Consider the following 24,010-nt stretch of genomic DNA (forward strand, 5'->3'; position numbering starts at 1 on the left):
TCTGTCTGTCAGATCTAGACAAAATTAAAAAACACAACCAAAGAGTTAAAATAAAATTTTCTATCACAAAACGCAATGTTCCACAATCGAGGCCACCATGTTTATTGCAAATTATGTCCGGAAAATATCCCGGAGCTCATTTCCACTTTACAGTGTCTTCCAGGATGCTGCTTATTTCTTAAATCAGGAAGAAAATATTTGGTTGACGTTAAATTTGTAATAGAATTAAGTTACGGTGTCAGGCAGTGTGTATGGACAGCCAAATGGTAGGAGTGAATTACTGATCGCTGTCGTCGTGTTTATTAGATCAAACGTTATTAATATTGTCTGCTCTGTAATAGCAATGCAATTTTCTTAATCTGCCTCTGGTTTCTGCCTGGATGGAGAAATCTAGATCAGTAACTAATATTATGGTCTATAAAATGATATAATGCTTTCATGGATACAAGCAAATTGACTTTATCATGGCCATCGTATTGAATAACTGGGGATGATGAATGACCAATCTGATGGTTCTTTACATTGGAATGGGTTCACACATTCAGGTTTTTGGTGCACTTTTTGAAATCAAAACCAAGTGTGGATCATAAAGTGAGAGAGCACCTGAGTGCCGACCCATTTGACATGAGAGCCTTACCCTTCGTTCACATCTGCATTCGGTATTTTGTTCAGGGAGTCGGCATGGGGACCCCACAAATGGAATACCAAATGCAACTGCAAGCAGTGTGCAGTAAAAGCACACGGACCCCATAGACTATAATGGGGTCTGTATGCTGGCTGCGCGCTGCACGAATCATGTAGACAAGAAAGTAGATTGTGAACTAAATTCCTGTCTGCATGATCCCTGCAGAGATCTGGCGGCTAGCACACGTACCCCATTATAGTCTATGGGGTCCGTGTGCTTTCACTGGCACAGCACTTGCATTCGGTATTCCTTCTATGTGCAATACCAACGCAGATGTGAACGAAGCCTTAGAAGTTAAAGGGGTACTTACTAGTTACAAGAGCATGGTTATGTCAAGCATGCGTGGCCAGCAACTCTATTGTATGGAATACATAGTATTCTCATAATCAGTAGGAGTCCCATTGACTGAACCTCCACTGATCAGACACTTTGGGGTATTATCAATAGAAGTCCAAAACTTTTCTGTCTAATTTTGTGCCAAAATTTATGGTGCACAGCATTTACAACATGCTTATAGAGAGTGTGCACCAGAAAGAACAGAAAAATATGACAGACTCGACACTATAGAACAGGGGTAGGGAACCTTCGGCTCTCCAGCTGCTGTGAAACTACAACTCCCAACATGCTCCATTCATTTCCATGGGAGTTCCAAGAACAGCAGATCAAGTATGCATGCTGGGAGTTGTAGTTTTGAAACAGCTGGAGAGCCGTACGTTCCCTACCCCTGCTATAGAAGAATATCGCTAGGTTTAGAAAACTTTACAACACATTTATGAAAAGGAAAAGAGCAAATTTTCTTCTGCAAAGTAGACCAAGTTTAAAATGGTGTCATGAATTTATGACAATTTTACTTGTGCGCCATAAATTCCCATCATGCGTCACGTACTTGTCTCCTCAATAAGAGACTGATTTTTTGTGTCTGCTTATGTTGTCCCAAAAATTGTGCCAAATATTTGTTCATGACACCCTGCGAGGTAAGTTTTTGGACTACATCTTTTGTCTACATGTTTGGCACTAAATGTTTGTCTTGACACTATCTATCAGATGGAATTTAAGTCAGAATTTTGGAGCTTCTAGAAATCCTCCATATTTATGAAGGTCAGTATGACTGACTCAAAAGTACATCTAAAACTACAAAGTAGCAGTACTACTATTTTTACGTATTTTGACTTTTTTTTTTATAATGTGTTATTGATGGAGTTGTTTTTTAAAACTTTTTTTTTTATATTTTGATTGTCCCACAAGGAGACTTGACCCTGAGATCTCTTGATTCCTAGTGTAATATTTCTGTATTGCAGTACGTCATACATAGATTCCCTTTGTATAATAAGGAATGCAGCCAATCATTGGCCTCCTGGCTGCCATGGCGATCCCTCAGATCCTGTGATCTTATCCTCTAACTAGCCAGATGCAATAAATGTTATTGATCATTTATCTAAGGGGTTAGGCCACTGGAGTTGGAGTGTCTTCCTCTGACAGTCCCGATTGTGTAATACAGATGCAACCTGGTAGCCTGCGGCATAACAATGCATTACTATTACAAAGCTTAGTGTGATGTAACAGTATGGCACTGGGTGAAAAGGGGTTAAAGAGGGATGTTTAGTATGGAGAGCCTAGTCATAACATATTGGTGGGTGCAACTACTTGAACCCCATCAAGCCACTGATGAGCACTGTTTCCACTTTATCAGACACAGCTCTGTACATCTGCTCTATGGCTGGTATACATGAGTCCCCCTTTGACAACAATAACAAAGGATTAAGTCCCGCCCTTCCTATTTCCGGTCGAAGATCTCTTTCCGGTTTTGAGAGTTTGCCATGTCTAGCAGGGGTATAGGCATACTGTTTCGTGGTTACGACGAGCCTGCTGCAGAACCTCATTTGCTAAATGCTATACAGTATATATATTCATTTGCCGAATGCTATATATATGTATAGCATTCGGCAAATGAACACTGATTCTGCAGCAGGCACGTCCTTGCTACGGGCAGGCAAGAGTTTTTCTCATTGGAATGAATAGTCCGATGTTAGACTCCGCCTCCTCAGACGAGCCTCTGGCAGAACCAGCGTTGATTGGCCAAATCACTGGCAACTGGCCAATCAACGCTGGTCTATTCATTTCAATGAGAAAAAGTCAACTGGTAACAGCATACTTACCTGCTCGTAGCAAGGACGAGCCTGCTACACAATCAGCCTTCATTTGCCGAATGCTATACACTGTATAGCATTCAGAAAATGAGGTTCTGCAGCAGGCTCGTCGTAACCCGAGGACCATACCCTGAAGTACATACCCAGCCCTGGTTAATTCACTAAGGAACAGGAAGTCTTCTTGCCGCCCTTCCATTGCGCATGTGCCAACCGGAAGTTCGCAGGGGGACTCATGTATTGCAGCTGTCTGCGTCTGTCTGTCCTTTTCAAGTAAATGGGGCTGAGCTGTAATATTCGTCACAACCACTACCAAACATACAACACCTTCTGAGTAAGAGGAGACAGGATACTGCTCAATATTTCACATGGAGGATAGAGCTGCTTATTGATTGTAGTCAGCCCAGCCAAGTAAGGGAGTGAAGATTGCTTCTTGCGATAGCCCCTGCAACAAACTTATCGCATCACAACATACTGTATGTGGTGAAGGGGCCCCCTGGCAGTAGCAGCTGCGACTACCATGACCCCTGTAGCTACGCCACTGGGTTTCAGTGAATGAGAACACTATTGTTTACATACGGAGGCAGCAGATTTGTACATAGCTGTCCAATTGAACTGTCTAACCTTCCACTCCATAATGCATAACACACCACCGCACCTCTAATGAGGCGGCCGCTTCGGGCGGCACACGGGAGGGGGGCGGCGCACGGGCGACTTTTTTTTTTTTTTTTTCTTTTATTATTTTTTACTTTGAACCAGCGCAGGAGAGCTGCTTCTCTCTGCGCTGGTTCAGACGTCTACGTATCTGCGTAGGCGGCGTCACTAGGCCGCCTACGCACGCTGATACGTACTCAGACGTCTAGGTATCAGCGTGGGCGGCGTCACACGTGATGACGCTCGCTGATACCTAGACGTCTGAGTACGTATCAGCGTGCGTAGGCGGCCTAGTGACGCCGCCTACGCAGACGTCAGCCTGCAGGAGAAGAGGATCGCGGAGGTGGCGGGAGCAACAACAAGATCGGTAAGTATAAAACTTCTTTTTTTGTTTTAGAATAGGCCGCTACCTGCTGGAGTATCTCCCGCAGGTAGCGGCCTATTTACCTACCTCCCCAGACCTGCTCACTGCCGCCCCCGCTTCCCCTTGTACTATAGGCCGCGGAGGCCGGCAGTGAGTAGGCCCGGGCAGGCTGCGATCCCACTACCGCCATTATTATACCCGGGGGTCTTTTCAGACCTCCGAGTATAATAATCGGAGCCCCAGGGGAGGTGAGGGAACATAATAAACAATGTTACTTACCTCTCCGGGATCCGATGTTACTCCTAGCAGGCTTCGGGCCTATATGGTAATGCCCAGACGTCACGTGGTCTGGAATATTACTATATAGGCCCAAAGCGTGCCCTAGCAGTACCATATAGGCCCGTAGCCTGTGCTAGTAGTAATAGCCTGTTACTGCTAACACAGGCTTTGGCCTGTATGGTACTGCTAGGGCACGCTTCGGGCCTATATGGTAATATCCCAGACCACGTGATGTCTGGGCATTACCATATAGGCCCGAAGCCTGCTAGCATTAAAGAGGACTTTTCATGGGTTTGGGCACAGGCAGTTCTATATACCGCTGGAAAGCTGAATTCAGTGCGCTGTCGGCTTTCCCGATCTGTGCCCCGGGTGAAGAGCTATTGGTGCTGGTACTGTAACTTTTCACTGTCAGAAGGGCGTTCCTGACAGTCTGTCAGGAATGTCCTTCTTCCCAGCAGCGCCTATATCGCTGTACTGTGTGAGCGGGGAGGAACGCTCCCTCCCCTCCTGATAGTGCTCTTCTATGGACGAGTACTGTGAGCAGAGGGAGGGGGCTCGCACAGCACTATAGGCGCTGCTGGGAAGAAGGACATTCCTGACAGACTGTCAGGAACGCCCTTCTGACTGTGAAGAGTTACGGTATCGGCACCAATAGCTCTTCACCCGGGGCACAGATCGGGAAAGCCGACAGTGCGCTGAATTCAGCGCACTGTCAGCTTTCCAGCAGTATATAGAACTGCCTGTGCCCAAACCCATGAAAGGTCCTCTCTAACATCGGGTCCCGGAGAGGTGAGTAACAGTGTTTATTATGTTCCCTCATCTCCCCTGGGGCTCCGATTATTATACTCGGGGGTCTGAAAAGACCCCTGAGTATAATAATAGTTCATGGGTGTGCAACTGTGGGGCATAATAGAGCTAGAAGGTTCCACTGTGGCCCCTGTAACCTCTATTATGCCCCACTGCAGCCCCCCTGCAACCTCTATTGTGCAACTGTGGGGCATAATATAGGCTGGAGGGGCTGCTGTGGGACATATATATATATATAATTTGTATATATATATATATATATGTATATTTACATATATATATAGGGGTTGGGTGCGTGGAGAATTGAGGAGTCAAAGATGTCTATGTTTCAAACTTTACAGAGTCAAGTCACAGCTGAAAGAATTGGTCATGGCGGTCCAAAGGGAAGAGACTGGAAATGTGGGGAGACGTCTCCTGTGAGTATTACTGCGTTGTATTTATTGTAATGTCCCCCCCCCCCCCTGCTGTCTTTGGCTAAAGATCAAAAGATGTACACACCCCCACCCCCGCTGGGCGTCTTTCGATCGTCCGCCTCAGGCAGCAGAGAGGCTAGGTTCACCACTGCCTCTCATCTGCTTGTTTGCACCATGTCTGTGTACTCAATTGTAGTCTAAAGTACATACAGTATTGTATAGAAGAAAGAAGTTATTTCAACCCTTTAGTTATCTTTCTGTTCCTAATAGAGATGAGATGGGAGAACCCAGAGGTGCCATCTCTAATAACGCTGCTCCAGAAGTTCATGCCATAATGGCTTACGGTCTCTCTACAATCCTTAGAAACCTATATATAAAACTATTGCAATTGAATATATAAGAAGAGTTTCATTGATCCGGCACTATTAGGGTTAAAATCTAATATCCTTATTGCACATGTTGTAAAGCTTTTGGTCATTAGTAAACACAATATGGTTGCCCGAAAAATGTAGGTTGTCATGTACTGAGAAGCTTTTAAACGTGAAATAAAAATATTGTGTTTTAACCCTAGTTGTGCTGAATCACTGAAACTCTTTCTATGTATGCTGTTACTTGTAGTCCTACAAGCAGCTGGTGCACCGTTACCATACGCTGGAATGCTGACAAATTGGAGAGCTACATTACATCCACAATGGGTGAGATTGCCCTATTTTTGTATATATTTATTGAAATTGAAGTCAACATAGAGACTCCTATTGTAAGGGCTCGTTCACATGGTGTAACGTCCCACGAGATTTGGCACGTGTACGCCGCGTGACCCTTTGCGTGCCGTACACGCTCCCATTCATTTCAATGGGAGCGGGCATCGTATGCGCCGCGCTAGTTTGCGGCCGTGAATAAATGCACGGCCGCAAGCTAGCGCGGCGCATACGATCCCCGCTCCCATTGAAATGAATGGGAGCGTGTACGGCACGCAAAGGGTCACACGGCGTACACGTGCCAAATCTCGCGGGACGTTACACCGTGTGAACGAGCCCTAAGACTCTCATTCTTTGTTTATCCGGTGCAGCTTGGTCTAACACCATACTTCTTGGATAGGCATTGACAGAAACGAACGTCCCTAAAAAACAGACAGTTTGGGATGCAATTACTTTTCTTTACATCCATGTAGGGGCGTAACTACCGTAGAGACAGCGGAGGCCAAAGGGCCCGGGCCATTAGGCGGCCCAGTGACAGCTGCTTTTTTTTTTTTTAATTTAATAGGCCGTTACAGGCCCTATTTAATTGCCGATCCTGGCTGGGCCGGGATCGGCAAGTGACACCGCGGGCCCCACAAATACTATCATTATACTTGGGGGTCTTTGCAGACCCCCGAGTATAATGATCGGCGGACCGGGAGAGGTAAGGGAACGTAAAAAATATTGTTACTTACCTTTCCACGATCCTGCCAGGCCTCCTTCATACTTGTCTGACGTCTCTGATGTCACATGAACCCAGCCTGCTTCCCGGGTCATGTGACGTCCGACGTCATTAAAGAAGGACGAGAGCGGCGGTCGACAGCATAGGAGCCAGGGAACAGGTAAGCAACAGGGTTTTTTTAATGTTTGTATTCCCCCGGGTCTCCGATTGAGGTCTGAAAAGACCCCAGAGTATAATAATTGTTTATGGGTGTCCACAGTGGGACATAATACTGTGTGCAGGGGCCACTATGGGGGATAATACTGTGTGCAGGGGCCACTAAGGAACATAATACTGTGTGCAGGGGCCACTAATAGACATAATACTGTGTGCAGGGCTTACCAAGGGACATAATAGAGTGCGGAGGAGGGGGTCGATCGAGGTCTTCGGCGTCAGTTGGGGGGGGGCCATGTCAAAAGTTTGCCACGGGGCCCCGCCATTCCTAGTTACGCCACTGCCCCCATGCCTCTGCTTACTTAGATGCTGTATGTGTTTATAGGTAACATTTTTAGCCGCTGTGTGCATACTAATGATTTTTTTACATTTTTTATGGCAGAGGGGGTATAGAGATATTGAAATATGAGGGGGTGGAGACTGCAACATTAAAAATCAGTTCCATTTCCTTTTCACAAAAGAGAGAATGAGCTCCTGTCGTGTCGCTTTCAGCGGCTGCGTTTTTCTCTGCTCACCTGCACATGCTGGCGAGAACACTAATTTATTCTCATCAGTCCGCCATTGTCCTCCAGCTCAATTAGACAATTTCTTTCAGTGCAATTACACCAGGGAGTGAGCAAGTCGCAGCTTAAATAGACACTTGGTTGTGTGATCCCTCCGCACCCGCCACCTCTACTTGTCCATCACTTGCTGTGCCCCGGGCATAAGAGCAAAGAGATTCACTGGTCACAGACACTAAAGGCACAAACTTTGTAATCACCAGACGTTAAGAAATATCACATTCTGCAGCTGGTAATCTTTCAGCATTTTCTGCACTTTTTAATGCTATGTTTTTGGTCACTCAATGCAGTATATATTTTCAGATCAGCTGTAAATGTATTATGCCAGTGCCTATGCCAGTCTTAGGCTAGGTTCACATCTGCACCAGGTTCACCATTGTTCAGGTCCACTGAGGGACCAGAGGAGTGGCAAGACGGACCACTAAAACAGCATGGACACTGGCGGACCCCATTGACTGTAATGGGATCCACTGGGTGTCCCCATTTTATTCTTCAATGCAGGACTTTTCTCTCCACCAATTTCTGTCAGTTTCTGTGATAGAGTCTCAAATGGAGAACTTATCCCCAATTCATTCCATTGCTGGTGAAGATGTGCCTGAATTATTAGGAGAATCTGACCTCTCAATAATTCTGGTGCATCTTGTGAGGTCCAAAATTGAAATCTCCTACCTCGGCCAGCCTTGTACTATGCCCTGCTTCACCCACTTTTCAAAAAAGTGGCAAGCAGGTTGGAAAATGGAGAAAAAGGAAAAAGGGGCACATTTTCGAGCCAGAAAACAGGCATGTTTATTTTATAAAATTCGACCAGATCTGTCCAATCATACTTCACAACAGGCTTCAGAAGTCAAACGCTTATTTTCATCTTGGCAAATCATGGCTGAGATAGAAAAAACTGTCCACAAGTCCCAAACACAATGGTAGGGCTTAAAGAGAAAGGCAAGCTGCTCTATATTGTTTCAGTAAGACAAAAAGAGGAAAACATGGTCCGCACATCCCAAACTTATACATTGATCTAGTCCTTCTCAGCAAATTTTACAATACCGAACATGAGGTTCTTAGTATACATATTGATCAATGTGCATAAGCCTACCTCTGCGACCTCTTTATAGTGAGTCCCTACTCTACTGGGTGCGGCGCTACACAGCGACCGCCACAACTGCAACAAAGCGACCCAGTGGCCCGGCAACACCCCTGCCATCAGACCAAGCCCCCAGGCTCTGGGCCGCTCCGCCCCACGGGCACAGCGCGACAGGAGCAGCAGACACCACGCAGCACCGCACCGTGTGAACAGATCTCAAAAAAATACTACTACCATTCTTAATGTCCGTTGTTGTCTTCCTTCATAGGATGACGGCCACGGATATTAAACTGTTGTAGAGACTGATTCTGTGTCCGTTCCCATGTACACTAATGTAAACAACATGGCGGACTCTATCTTCCATCATGTTCGTTTACTTTTGAAGCGGAAGAAGTTGTGCATACAGAACTTTTTCTTCTGAAACAGTTTAATGTTTGTTCCTGTCATCCTATCATGGAAGAAAGCAACAGACATTAACAATAGTAGTATGAACCCAGCCTAACTCTGTGAATGAGAGCTATAGAAACAGTGTAACACAGTTATATACAATGTTTCTATACTTGGTAGCTTTAGAAATAGTGTAGCTCTGCTGTGCTACGCTGTTTCTGTGGCTCCTATTCACATTTTTGGAAGTTATATAAACAATAGAGCAGTTTGTCTGTTAAGTCTTACCCTGATGGTTGTAACTTGTGGCCAGTTATTCCTGTCTCATCCATGATTTGCTAAAATAAAAGTTTAGAGTTGATTTTGAAGCAGAATTCACTGCAAATTCCTCAGTGTGAATGGTCCCTAAATCTCACCAAAACTCTCCACATGCAATATCTAAACCTCTCAAAGCTTCCATCTCTGTCCTCTTATCTGTTCTTTATGCATTTGTCTCCCATGGCCTTGTGCATCCCTATACTTTGGAACTCAATACCCTAACACATGAGACTGTCCCCCAAAGGAAACATTCAAAAACATCCTAAAACCCACCTCTTCAGAAAAGCCTTCAACCTACAGTAACCTTGTGTTCACAGCTTCTATCTCTCCACCCCACCTCACCCATGTATAGTATAAATCCTCATGGGCAGGAATCCTCGGTCTCACTGTACCAGTTAGTGTCTCACTTTATGTTTATTGTACTTGCTTTTTGCAAGGATTATATACTCGTACAAATCCCTTTTAGATGTAAGCACCATAGAATTAATGGCACTCTAAGATAAAAAATAAGTATAGTAATGTGAATGTACTCCCCTGAGGATATGGCCAATAATGAAGATTCATCTGAATATGATGGCACTACATATATAATTTGCTTTAAAGGGTTTTTTTTTTCCATAAAGATGATCACTTTTAGGACACTCAAGTCCTCTTTTATTGTCCAGAGCTGGGACCTAATAACAAAGAGCAGCTCTTGACTCTGCTTACATACACGGATGGTTCTTCATTCTGATAGGGATATTCTCTTATAAGGGCCCCTTCACACGGCATAAGCGCTCGGTTTATTCCAAGCTGTACACGCGAGCGCTTCTAAACACTTGCCATTCACTTCAATGGGAGCGCACATAAAGCTGGCTTTACAAGCGCTCCCATTGAAGTGAATGGGAAGTGTTTAGAAGCGCTTGCGTGTACGGCTTGGAATGAGCCGAGCGCTTACGCCGTGTGAAGAGGCCCTTAATTCTATTTATTCTTGTCCTGGTTAGATCTACAGTAATTTAGTAACTATTAATTGCGATATTATTCGTTTTAGGTCAAGACCACACGTGTTGAAAGACAGCAAAAACATGTTGCTTTTTTGTTACATTTTTTATGTTTTTTCTCTGCATTTTTCATTCCCTATCAAATGTGATACTGCGGCTAACAATAACATGCTGCGGTTCTTGAAAAATTTACTTTGATTTTGAAAATGCTGCTTTTCTGCAGCTCTTTATTTTGTAATGTATGGATCAGATTGATCAGAATCTCATTCACTTTTCTGGTACTGTAAAACACAGCATTGTGGTTTTTTTGCTGCATTTTCGAAGCCGGCAAAAATTCTGCATTTCTGCAACATGGGGCTTTGACCTTAAGAAAGATATCCTGTTCCCTTTTAAACTGTATTGAGTTGAAAAGAGGCGCCTTCACCAAGTGTGAAATCCCAATGACATACCTTATTTGATCGGCACTGTCACTCTGATCAAATTGTTGTTTTATTTATTCAATCCGTTGAGCCATTCCAAAGTTATAAGTCCTGTTAGTGTTGATACATATTAGGGTCTACTAGCCCAATGGGAAGTAAAACTGGGGTGTCTCCGTTGGAGGGTTCTCTGTGTGCTGTATGTTATACATTGTAACCACCCACTTGGCTAGTATATCCTAATTAGAATAAAAAAATAAAAGGGCTTATATCTTTAGAACAGCTGAACAGATTTGGATAAACAATACACCAAAATGCTCAGGGTAACAGATCAGAAGAGATATGTTATTAAACTTTTCAGACCTGGTGACAGATCCTCCAAAAAGCATTCATCAACTCAATTCATGAATATTTCAGTTGGAATTTTTAAGTCCCTAGATTTTGCTACTACATATATGTTGTGGCGCCCCCATCAGTCTTTTGATTCTCTTGCAGAACATCTATCTAATATGTCTAGATTATTGGGCACTGATAGACCTGCTTAGAAATGATCTATCTCTATATCCTAAAGAATACAATACAACAAGGATTAGGCATGTGCTAACTAGAAAAATAATCTGATATTCAGTAATGGAATGTATTTGCTTTCTCCTATCATAGAACAACAGAACATCTACAAATCTCATTCCAATTTTACAAAAAAATTAGTAAATATAAAATTTGGCTCAGATTTCAGATTGCCCCATATTGCAGCTATATATAAGGGCTAGTTCACACAGGGATAAGCCTCGCGCATTTTGGTCCTGATTCTGATGTGGGAAGCCGCATCAGAATTGGACCAAAATGCGCCTGCCACGACTGTTGTGGCTTCCCCCTCCGGAGTAGGCTGAAATGAATGGGCCTAGTCCGGAGGGTGCTGCCACAAGGCGGACGCCGGGGCTGAATCAGCTGTGGAATCCGCCTGAAGAAAGGGCAGCTCGCTTCTTTTTTCCGTGAGCCAGAACATACTGCTCACAGAAAAAGGAAATCTAGCGGTCTACATAGACCTCTATTGTGAGGGGTGGATTCTGAGCTGGATTCGGCATCAGAATCCGGCCCCTCTTGCCCCGTGTGAACGAGCCCTTAGAAAGCAGGTGTGATTTTTGGCTAGTACTGAGGTTTTGGGTACAATCATATTATGGACTTGGCTACATCTTTCTGGCATTGAACTTAACAACATGGGAAACTCTGACTTGATAATTTCCGACCACAATTGTACCATCAACGTGGGTTTATTATTTGTCACACAAGACATAAGACCTTTCTGTAATAACTTTTGGGTGGTGGGATATAAGTTAGGAAGCAGTTGTCAAACAATCTTTGGGTGGGTGGTGTGGGTTATGAGATAGAAAGCAGTTGTCAGAACCACACAATGAAGCATGGACTAAAAACTTCCAAGTTACTGTACATGATAATCTTATTTCTTCCATCAGTCGATTTGGAAATATATTTGGCAATATACGGGATATAAGATCTATAAAGGTTATATTGAGCCACACATAAGGATTTCATTATATATATATATATAGCTCATTTCTTGTCATGGGGACCTGAAGAATGAACAGTAAATCACGTGAGATGTGTGGCCAGTGTGTATAGCGTTCAGGGCAGACCCCTGATGATAAATAGCCCTGGTTTATATCTGTTCTATGTAATTACTTTCCTCCAGCTGCTGGGCAGCTATCAATCCGGTCTAATGATTATTCCTCCCTAGTAGCATCTCCTCAAAGCCGTCAGCAGACCAAGCCTATCATCATTATTCCCAGAATTGTCTATTTTCTCAAGTGAAAAGCCCATTTACTCCAAGTGTTCTATGACATCTGATAACAAAGTCATCATCGAAAAAGCAGAAAGTGACGATATATTTATCTGCAAACACAAGAGCACTGGCTGCTCAGTTCATCTGGATCTAGAAGTGACAGCATGTCTAAATCAAAGTCTTTAGTTATGAAGAATCCTAATAAAATGTATTTGACTGGAACAGAGGTCAGCAACCTTTGGCATTGTGTATCTACAACTCCCACCATGCGCTCTAGCAAGTATGCATCTGGGAGTTGAAGCTTTACTACAACCGGAGTACTGAAGGTTGCCTACCCCTGCCCTAGGACAACATAATATAAGAGGGTTGGGGGTCTAGTAACTAGGAAACTCCAATTTCTAAATTCAGATATTCCAAGTACCGAGAAGTGGCTATAAGATTTGGGTGCCGTAGTCCTTAAAGGGAACGTGTCATGTTGACAATTCAGCCCTATCTATAGGTGGTATGTTATAGAGCAGGAGGAGCTGAGCTAAATGAAAAATTGTTTTGTGTAAAAAGATTTAGTATAACTTGTATTTCGTTCATGAAAATCTGCTCATTCTGGCCTTAGGAGTCCACTGGATGGTTCTGTTTTGTGGCAACTTTGTATCCAACCAATACAGAGTTAAATGAATAAAATACAATTTACCGTATTTTTCGGACTATAAGACGCACTTTTTTTCCCCAAAATTTTTGGGGAAAAGAAGGGTGCGTCTTATAGTCTGAAGGTGGCGCCTGGCATCCGCTGTAATAGAGAGGCGGAAGCCGGCAAGTGATAGACGCCATTACAGGTGCCGGGGCCTGAGACATCGCTGTGCTCCTCTGCCCTTCATGAAGCCAGCAGCAGCAGGGGCTCCTCCGTGCCCCCGCCGCTGGCTTCATGCAGGGCAGAGGATCGTAGCGATGTCTCAGGCCCCGGCGTCTATCCCTCCCCGGCATCCGCCTCTCTAGTACAGCGGATGCCAGGTCAGTATCCGTGGCCCCTTCTCCCCCGGGGCCGGTCCCCACCTGTACCTGTAAAGTTGCAGGCCGGCTCCTGCGCGGCGATATCGCAGGAGCCGACCTGTTCGGGTGACAGCCGGGAGCCTAATGAGGCTCCCGGGTCTGTCACTGCTATATATTAGTATTGCGGCTGGGTCTATGACCAGCCGTAATACTAATAGACAGAATGTCCCATAGACGGCAATACAGTTGTATTGCCGTCTATGGGACTTGCGATCAAGTGACCGCAGGTGACCGGGGGGGGGGGGGGGGGGGGGGAAATAAAATAGTAAAAAAAAAAAAAAAGCTTTAAAATTATGAAATAAATAAAAGTTCTAAATCACCTCCTGTTTTTTCTTTCAATACAAGGTGATCTAAGCAATAGATATCCCTCAAAATGGTATAACTAAAAAGAACAGCTGGCCCCGCAAAAAAAACGCTCTATGCATCCCCGTACAGCTGCAGGGTCACCTGTCAATGTGGCCTTGCAGCTGTTGCAAAACTACAACTCCCATATATTAAATATTTTACCAGTTTTTGCTTCAAAAAATTTTTTTCCCTATTTTCCTCCTCTAAAACCTAGGTGCGTCTTATAATCCGAAAAATACGGTATACAGAATATTTCCCCACTATCTGCTCAGTTCCTCCAGCTCTGTAACATGATTCTTACTGTCTGGACATTTTTAACGTGATGGTTACCCTCGAAAGAGGATCACTATTGTTTTGTCTAAGCTCTAAGATCTCTTCTTCACAGTCTGCCACAGCTCAAAACTTATCCACCCTTGTGACACTACAGTCTTTACGGCCACCAGCGTCTCTCTACATGCTGTCCACACAGCCTTCCACAATCATGAGACTAGCACTGTCCACCCTTCCTTGGCTTCTGTCCAGGCTAAAGTCTCTTACAGCTCCAGTAGACCTATAGGAACTGAAAAACACTCTCAGCTATGACACCTCAACAACAAGCTGCAGAGTTCTTCAAGCTGCCCAAGTCCATGGCTAGACCAACCCAGCTGACTACTCTAAGGTGTGAAATAACTCTTCAGGTTAGCTTGCCATCTGCTCTCTGTGACTTACCAGTCCATGTTAGATGATGTCCGTGCAATAGCTCTCACCTAAAAATCATAGAGATATACACTCACCGGCCACTTTATTAGGTACACCATGCTAGTAACGGGTTGGACCCCCTTTTGCCCTCAGAACTGCCTCAATTCTTCGTGGCATAGATTCAACAAGGTGCTGGAAGCATTCCTCAGAGATTTTGGTCCATATTGACATGATGGCATCACACAGTTGCCGCAGATTTGTCGGCTGCACATCCATGATGCGAATCTCCCGTTCCACCACATCCCAAAGATGCTCTATTGGATTGAGATCTGGTGACTGTGGAGGCCATTGGAGTACAGTGAACTCATTGTCATGTTCAAGAAACCAGTCTGAGATGATTCCAGCTTTATAACATGGTGCATTATCCTGCTGAAAGTAGCCATCAGATGTTGGGTACATTGTGGTCATAAAGGGATGGACATGGTCAGCAACAATACTCAGGTAGGCTTTGGCGTTGCAACGATGCTCAATTGGTACCAAGGGGCCCAAAGAGTGCCAAGAAAATATTCCCCACACCATGACACCACCACCACCAGCCTGAACCGTTGATACAAGGCAGGATGGATCCATGCTTTCATGTTGTTGACGCCAAATTCTGAGCCTACCATCCGAATGTCGCAGCAGAAATCGAGACTCATCAGACCAGGCAACGTTTTTCCAATCTTCAATTGTCCAATTTCGATGAGCTTGTGCAAATTGTAGCCTCAGTTTCCTGTTCTTAGCTGAAAGGAGTGGCACCCGGTGTGGTCTTCTGCTGCTGTAGCCCATCTGCCTCAAAGTTCGACGTACTGTGCGTTCAGAGATGCTCTTCTGGCTACCTTGGTTGTAACGGGTGGCTATTTGAGTCACTGTTGCCTTTCTATCAGCTCGAACCAGTCTGGCCATTCTCCTCTGACCTCTGGCATCAACAACGCATTTCCGCCCACAGAACTGCCGCTCACTGGATGTTTTTTCTTTTTCGGACCATTCTCTGTAAACCCTAGAGATGGTTGTGCGTGAAAATCCCAGTAGATCAGCAGTTTCTGAAATACTCAGACCAGCCCTTCTGGCACCAACAACCATGCCACGTTCAAAGGCACTCAAATCACCTTTCTTCCCCATACTGATACTCGGTTTGAACTGCAGGCGATTGTCTTGACCATGTCTACATGCCTAAATGCACTGAGTTGCCGCCATGTGATTGGCTGATTAGAAATTAAGTGTTAACGAGCAGTTGGACAGGTGTACCTAATAAAGTGGCCGGTGAGTGTATGGGCCTTAATGTTCCTCCATATGTCTTGGATTTTGTATAGACAGGCTATGAATTTCAACACACCCTAGGCCTTATCTCAAATATCCCATATTTTTTAACAAAATCGAACAATTTGTGATTTGTCTCAGGTGAAAAAAAATGTCTGCTGTAATATGTGTTTCAGTAACTTGTTAGATTAGAATTATTATTAAATAGTTGAAGACCCAAGGGAGGGGAATAAAATAAAGAACAATTTATACTCCTCTTCCCTGTTGCTCTTCTGGTGATGTCACATGCCTGAGGTCACCATTGAGGCCTGTGGATTGGGTCGTATGGGCACGCTGAGCATCATGATGTATTGACGCAAAACCACCTTTAAGGCCCAATGTCAGGCCTCAGAGGTGAGCCTGAGTGCATGATGTCACCAAGGAGACCGAGAGAGTGGGCAAGATGCCAAAAGAGGTGAGGCAAGGTGAGTATAAATGGTTTTTTTTTTTTTTTTTTTTTTTTTTTACACCTTCCCTGGGCCTCCACCTATTATACTCTGAGGTCTGAGGAGACTCCAGAATATAATAATTTCACTTCCAGTTGTATCCGGGGTCCCATTCAAACCTAAGACTAAACAAATCTTCAGAATTTCACCCCTCTCTAATAGCAAGACACTCTATGTTTCTTCATGCAACTTCTGTCCATGACTCTGTCCATCACTATGTTTCCTTACTTGACCCATATATTGGACATTATAATGTGGATTAGTATTGGCAACTCTATGTTCTACCACTTTATGGAACCTGTAAATGTAAAATACCAGCAAGCCATGTAAAGTTACTAATAAGAACGATCACAGCTTGATAAATGCCATGACACCAAGCTGCTGTGCATCACCTGTCAAAGCCAAACAAAGCTTTGCATAAAATTTTCTACTCACCAGCCGTAAATCCATCTCTCATCTTTTCCTGCCCTTGGGCGCTACCATTTTCCGCTCCACTAAAATCTCTATTCCACTACATATTAGAAAAACTCTGATTATCGAACCAAGAAAAATAACCCGTCTCATGCAGGAAGACTTCTCGTAGGCTGACAAATTGAATTTACCTGTTTCTTTTTGTAACAATTGCATTATAGCAATTTATTGAATCATTCTAAGTGATGTATACAGCCTTTAAAGACAAGCACTATCTGATTATACAACATAGGAGCCATTGAAAGTAACCTCTGTAGTTTGTCTCCATAAAGATCAATATTATGGAGGCCGTGTGCACAATGCAAAACTACATATATCATGTGCTGGTCAGACTATACAGTGTGTGCAAAGGTTTTTAGCAAGTGCAGAAAAAATATGGCAAAGTGAGAGAAAGAGAAATGTAAATCCCATTAAAATTTGGTGTGGCTAGTCTTTGCTTTCCATCAGTTCTTCTAGGTACGCTTGCAGATACTTTGGCTTGCTGAAATCTTCTATTTTTTTGTATGTTGCTTTTGTAGAGTTGGAGAAAAACAACTTTGAAGTTATATGGCAAGGAGGTTGTGCCCGCCATCTTGGAGAATTAAGCACAGGCCATCTGGGGATGTAGGCTTGCTCCAATCCTGCTGCCTCTCCATGTAATTCCAGACAGACTGGATGATGATGAGATCAGGACTCTGTGGGGGTTGTATCATCACTTCCAGACTCCTCCTCCAGAGGGCAGAAGGCACACCAAATATTGATGGGATTTGCATTTCTCTTAAAAGTATTCTTTTTCATACCAACCTAAATTTGGTGTGTGTGTGTGTGTGGGGGGGGGGGGGGGTCTGACACCCAGCCCCTCCTTCTCACTCCTCTCCCCTCCCCCCTCTCAACCCACCATATACATATTGTTGTAGAAGATAAACTGAAGAACATTGGTCAGGTATAACCCTGATTAATCCTGACTACCTTAACCCTTCCAATATCAGCAGTAAATATTTGTTGACTGGCATAGATCAAGTAGTTAGGTTACTAACTTTAATTGTCCTGTTTTCAAAAGTTGCCACAATAACTGGTAATCCATCTTGGACATTTTCTAGGGTGCGGATTTCCTTAGATGCACCACGGTTATTAGCAAATGTGCCACATCTGGGTGGAGTGTGCACCAGAAAGTCTTGGTCATTGGCCTACTTTGACTTTCTTACCAATAAGCACTAGATACCCAGTTTACAGCTGTGGGGTGGGCAATCTATCCCTGATCCCCCTTCTGGCAGCACTGGCATTCAAAGAGTCGGCACCTGCAGGGAGCATGGCGGCGAAACAACCCGGCCAGGCATATTTGTATCACAGCAATGCTTCTTATTATTTGTATGGTGAATGCTATATTGGTATCCTAAAGATAGGCTATCACTATTTTTAGCCCAGTATACCTCTTAGATGAGGGTTAGTGAGCTGAGACACACAGGATCAGTATAACGAACAGGCAGAAGCTGAGTGCTGTGCCCCTTTGGCTGTAATTGGTTCTCACTGTCAGCTAGAGACAAGCGCAAAGATTTTTAGCCCATTTTTAGCTAAGCAGGAGAGCCCGGAAAAGTCGATTACAGCCAAAGGGGCTCATTGTAAAGCTGAGTGCTTCTGTCTCTTCATATCAATGATTGGTTGGGGTCTAAGCAACTGAGCCCCCGCTAATCACAATTTCTGACATGTTGTTATGATGTAGCAAACGTTTTTGAAAAAAATCAGATATTTACCATTTAACTCCATTCTGTTCAAGGTATTAGGAGCACAGAAAGAGACAAATGGAGCTCAGATAATTATTAACATACAGTATATTAAGAAGTGAACAGACTGTGGGAAATACAATTAACATGGTGTTAAAATGTGGAGACTTACTTTACTATTATATTATCATCCCCAACCTCATTGAGGTCTTTATTCCTTCCCTAACCCATCTCTTCCAACTTATCTCTAACCAGATGATCCTTCCCTTCCGCATTCAGGCAATGCTACTGTCAAAACTATCCTTAAGAAACCATCCCTCCACCCATCCTCTCCAGCTAACTATTGCCCCATCTCATTGTTCCCATATGCCTCAAAACTATCCTCCTATCTCTTAGACTACTGTAACACCGTTGTTCACAGCATCCCAGCAAAAGCTCTCGCCTCCCCCCAGTTCACCTTAAACTGTGCCACTTGCTTAATCCACCTCTCCGCCCACACTTCATCGACTGCTTCCCTCTTCCAATCCCTTCACTGGCTACCCATCGCCCAGCAAATAGAGTTCAAAATGATAACACTGACCTGCAACCCTCCACAACCTGTCTCCTCCATACACGTCTGACCTAATCTCCTACTACCTGCACCCGTGTAACCTGCGATCCTCTCAAGACCTCATTCCCCGCTCTGCTCTTAACTGCTCTTCACATACCCATTTCTAAGACTTCTCCTGTGCATCCCCCATAGTCTGGAACTCATTACCACGACACATAAGACTGACCCCACAATCACAAACTTCAAGAAGGCACTCTCCTGTTCAGGAAGTCCTACAACCTCCAGTAACATTGTTGTAACCGCACCACCATCTGAGCAGCCTTTGTCCTCACCTACTGCCTCTGTCCTTCTTCCCTCATAGATTGTAAGCCTCTTGTGAGCAGGGCCCTCTATCCCACCGTATTAGTTGGTCACTGTTAATATTATATTTGTTTTGTATGTTTCATCTATCGTATGTAAACCCTCAAATGTACAATACCATGGAATTATTATTATAGTAATGTACAGCACCATGGAATTAATATAATAATTTACAGCAGCATGGAATTAATGTTGCTCTATGAATAAATTATTATTATTATTATTTATTAATAATAATAATAATTAATACTAATATAGTTGCATCACATAAAACCCCAGTGGGTCAACTAAACTGAACTTAAAGGGATTTCTCCATGAATCATATGTAAATTTGTAGACATTTTAAAATGAAACAGTTTTGTAAAACTAAATAAAAATTTTTTTAAATTTAGTGTTTTAAAAATTTTCTCTAGGCAAACATGTTTAGCTTTTAATTGTCTATAAATTTTAATATGGTAAAATCCCTTTAGATTATTATAGCACCCTACTATCATCTATGATCTAGGTATTTGCCTGGGCTAGTGGGTAGAGATTAGCTGCCATGATGTCTCCCATAGGCAGCACCTGGACAAAACAGAAGACTCTGCCTCCTAGCTCTCAATGACTAAGAAGCAGCATGAAGGATATTATAGAGCTGTCCTGAGCAGTATGGAAGTAAGGAAATATCTGGGTGAGCTCACTGCAGCAGCATGTCTGTCTGTGTGTGGATCTCTGCTTCACTATGTCTCACTCCTTCCTTCCCTTCCCCTCGCTATTACTCTTTTTATAGGTTTCTATAGGCTGCCACAAACTGATATCTCTGTGAGTTGAATAACAATGACTGTGGAGTTTAGTGATAAGAAAGCAGGAGGAGAAAAAAACCTGTAAGTGGAGAAAGGATTATTCTAGGTTTGTTTAATGTGAGTCGGCCATTTAGTTATAGGATCTTCTTCATTTTCAATACAGTATATGGTATATCTAATGCTACACATGAGTCATGATAGTACATGGATATAATGATGTTAGATAGAAAGAAAGCACCTTGTAATACTACACATAATAAAGCAGTTGTAACATTTCCTTCGGCAGACACTACAGTATATCCCTGTGTATCCAGAAATAGACATGAGATCAATTTCCTTGTTTATATGGTGAATGTGCAGCAGATGTTTTATTGTGTTTTTCAGTTACATTGTGTATTTTGTATAATTCATTTTCTTCTCATACACAGGAGGACCCATCTCATGAAATCCGATGAGATCACAATACATAAATTATAGCATGGGGTTCATTGAGAATATATACATGCCACTTCAGATACAGCACGGTTGTGACTCTATGCACTGAGCAGCTCTGCTTTGTATAAAGTACCAGGCTACTTTCTCCGTCCGACACTCAGATTGCAGTCATTGCTAATGTACGGAGTATATGCAGCGCTCAAAGAGTTACAGCAGCTTATTTGTAGTCCTATGACAAGCCCCAGATAACTCAGTGTAATATATTGATGAGTTCTGCCAAATACCAAGCTCAGGACTGATATATCTGTACATGTATATTGTTCCTGTATACTGCAGAGCTGAAAGGTGACATTTATCCAAGGGTTTGGGGCTGCATTGAGGTCCAAATGTATATTTACCTGCAATGCTACGGAAAACCATATAACATCTAACTATCTATCTTCCTTCCAATCTGTCTATTGTTTCACCAGTCCATCGATCTGTCTATCCATATTTCTTTCTTTCTTTCTTTCTTTCTTTCTTTCTTTCTTTCTTTCTTTCTTTCTTTCTTCTATCTATTTATCTGTCGATCTTTCCACTCATACTTTCAAATGCAACATAACTGATCATAATGTCATATATCTTTCTATTTATCTATCTTTCCACCAATCCATCGGTCTGTCTTTCCATCCATTCAAATGCAAGATAACTTATCATAATCTATCAATCTATGTATCTATCTTCCTATCAGTCTATAGTTCCACCGATCCATTGGTCTGTCTATTCATATGTTTATCTATCTATCTATCTATCTATCTATCTATCTATCTGTTGACCTTTGCACTCATACATTCAAATGCAACAAAACTCATCATAATGTCATCTCTCTCTCTTACCACCAATCCATCGGTCTGTCTTTCCATCCATGCATTCAAATGCAAGATAACATTATAATGTCATGTATCTATCTTTCTATCAGTCTAACGCGCCATTCATATGTCAGTTTGTCCATCTATCTATCTATCTATCTATCTATCTATCTATCTATCTATCTATCTATCTATCTATCTATCTTTCCATTCATCCATCCATCCATCCATCCATCCATCCATCCATCCAAATACATCATAACTTATAATAATTGCATCTATCTATCTATCTGTCTATCTATCTATCTATCTGTGTATTTGTCCATCTGTCGTCTATCTAACTTTTTCCACCCATCCATTCATATACATCATAACTCACCATAATGTTATTTGACACACTATGTCATGATACATTATCTGTGGATTTCTACAAGACTTCCAAGTTATCTCAGATTCTGTTTCTGACTTGGCACAGTGCACAATACTGTTATCACAATGTGTGATCACTGACTTAGGACTGCACATAAACCTACTACATTAGCTTAACCCAATCAACAAAATACACAGACAATGCGACCCTATATGACTAATCCATCTCCTACATCTATACCATGTATTAGGCATGTAATACGTAGCTGGTGTTATGTAGCTTTTATATATCCTTTAGGTTACTTTGTATATATTAGTTCCCTTACGATACAGATAGTACTCAGGCTGTATTATAGTTTCCTCTCAATGTGAATTTCATACATGCCTTTCCCCTCGGACCCTTCACTAGTCTACTCTTAATTCTATCTTATCCAGTTAAGCATTAGCAGATGCCCTTAAAATAACCTGGAGGTTGTGCTTCCTAATAACATGCATTAGTGTGTAGAATAATATATATTGTGTTACCTGTAGGATTTACATCCCAGAGTCCTTGGACCACAGCGAAGAGTAGTTTGTCTTCAGATGTCCAACAGGCAGAGAATCCACCACCAGCCAGATACATGTGTAGATGCTTGGAGGGAGAGAGCATAATTGAGGGGAGGGAGGTGGACTGACTCTGAATGCTGCCTGCACACTGTTAACCCACGCCAAGGGTTGTATCCTCCATGGAACACATTTAAATACTTATCTCCATTGTCACCCCCTGGATTAGCTGTGGATGACAGGTGTGGAGATGATAGCATAAGCAATGAGGTCCTGGAGAGAAGGTGCACAATAGACTGAGCACACTGAGTTGTAGCATAGGGTTCCCCCAATCAGCACAGCTCATTTCACACTCGCCCAAATCTGGCTGAGTCTTCTGCTTCCTCGCAGCAGTCAAAATCATTTCAAGGCAATGGATTCGTAAAAGGGATTGAGTTAGGAATGAGGAGAAAATTCCACTTCTAAGTGTGTCGTCTCATCTCAGGCATTAAAAATAGCAGAGACCGGAGGCAAGAGGGGTAAAAGCTCACAAGAGGGACTAGGAAGTCAATAATTATAGATCAGAAACTTTTAAAGGTTTCTATGGAAACCATATAGGGTTAATGGAGTCATCACTGCCAAAGGGTAAAATGTAGACTCTTTCCATGACGCATGTCCTGTATCAAATACATCAGTGATAGACATAATTACCATAAAATATTCTTGGTAAGACACTAAGACCGAATTTACCGACTTGACTTTCATTCCGGGAGTGGGACTCTTAGCATTCTAGTTATGTATGATGCTAGGGGTCCCTGCCTTCCAGCAACATTTAGTCCTGTACCGATTACAGTATGGGTCAGTATGTCATGGGGAGGGGCTAGTTCACGCGTAAAAAACGCCTGGTTTATTTTGGTCCCGAAAATCTGAACTTGAGGCGTTTTTTGGAGCAGTTTTTGGTAAAGTTTTTGCTAGCAGAAAAAAAACTGCTAACAGAAAAAAAAAGCTAGCAGTCTCCACAGACCACCAGTGTATGGAGGCAGATTTTGAGGTGAAATCTGCTGTCAAAATCTGTCTCATTGCCCCCGTGTGAACTAGCACTTCCTAAGGTGTATGCTGGTAAATCCAGCCAACACATGGAACAAGTTCAGGGCTGAAACTTGGTCATGTGAATGCACCCCATCCAAAAAAATAAAGAATAGTGTCTGGTCACTCGGGGTCTCACCACTACGATCCCTTTTAATCCTGAGAATGAGATTCCTTAAAAGTGTTATGCCACAAAAAATATTTATCATCAATCCAAAGGGGCCAGTGGGGTCCGGCTGCTGAAACTCCCACTGATCCTGAGAATGGGGATGCTTTACCCCTGTTACCCCTGTTGTGAAAGTAGCCATGGTGAACACAGACCTCCCCCCACTCCACTAACTTCAATCGGTAACACCGGAGATAGCCAAAGTATAGCACTCGGCACTAACGTTGACATGAATGGAACCCATTCTGAGGTTTGGTGGGGATCAGCAGTTAGACTATTTATTCTGTATCTATGATATATATCTTTTTTGGTATAACCCCTTTAAGTGTTCTATGAAAATGGAAATGCATATGTGTGA

General features: G+C 43.1%; 1 protein-coding gene across 1 annotated transcript in view; it reads right to left on the minus strand.

Annotated features, from left to right (window-relative positions):
- The window catches only part of LOC142203885 (neuropeptide Y receptor type 2-like), a 43,034-nt gene extending 20,519 nt beyond the window's left edge, over positions 1-22,515 (minus strand). The window contains exon 1 of the mRNA XM_075274982.1: positions 22,404-22,515. The gene's annotated coding sequence lies outside the window, so the exon portion shown is untranslated. The remainder of the gene's footprint in view (positions 1-22,403) is intronic.
- Positions 22,516-24,010: the final 1,495 nt, after the last annotated feature.

Source organism: Leptodactylus fuscus, chromosome 5 (genome assembly GCF_031893055.1).
Source record: "Leptodactylus fuscus isolate aLepFus1 chromosome 5, aLepFus1.hap2, whole genome shotgun sequence".
In the NCBI taxonomy this organism is placed as follows: domain Eukaryota; kingdom Metazoa; phylum Chordata; class Amphibia; order Anura; family Leptodactylidae; genus Leptodactylus; species Leptodactylus fuscus.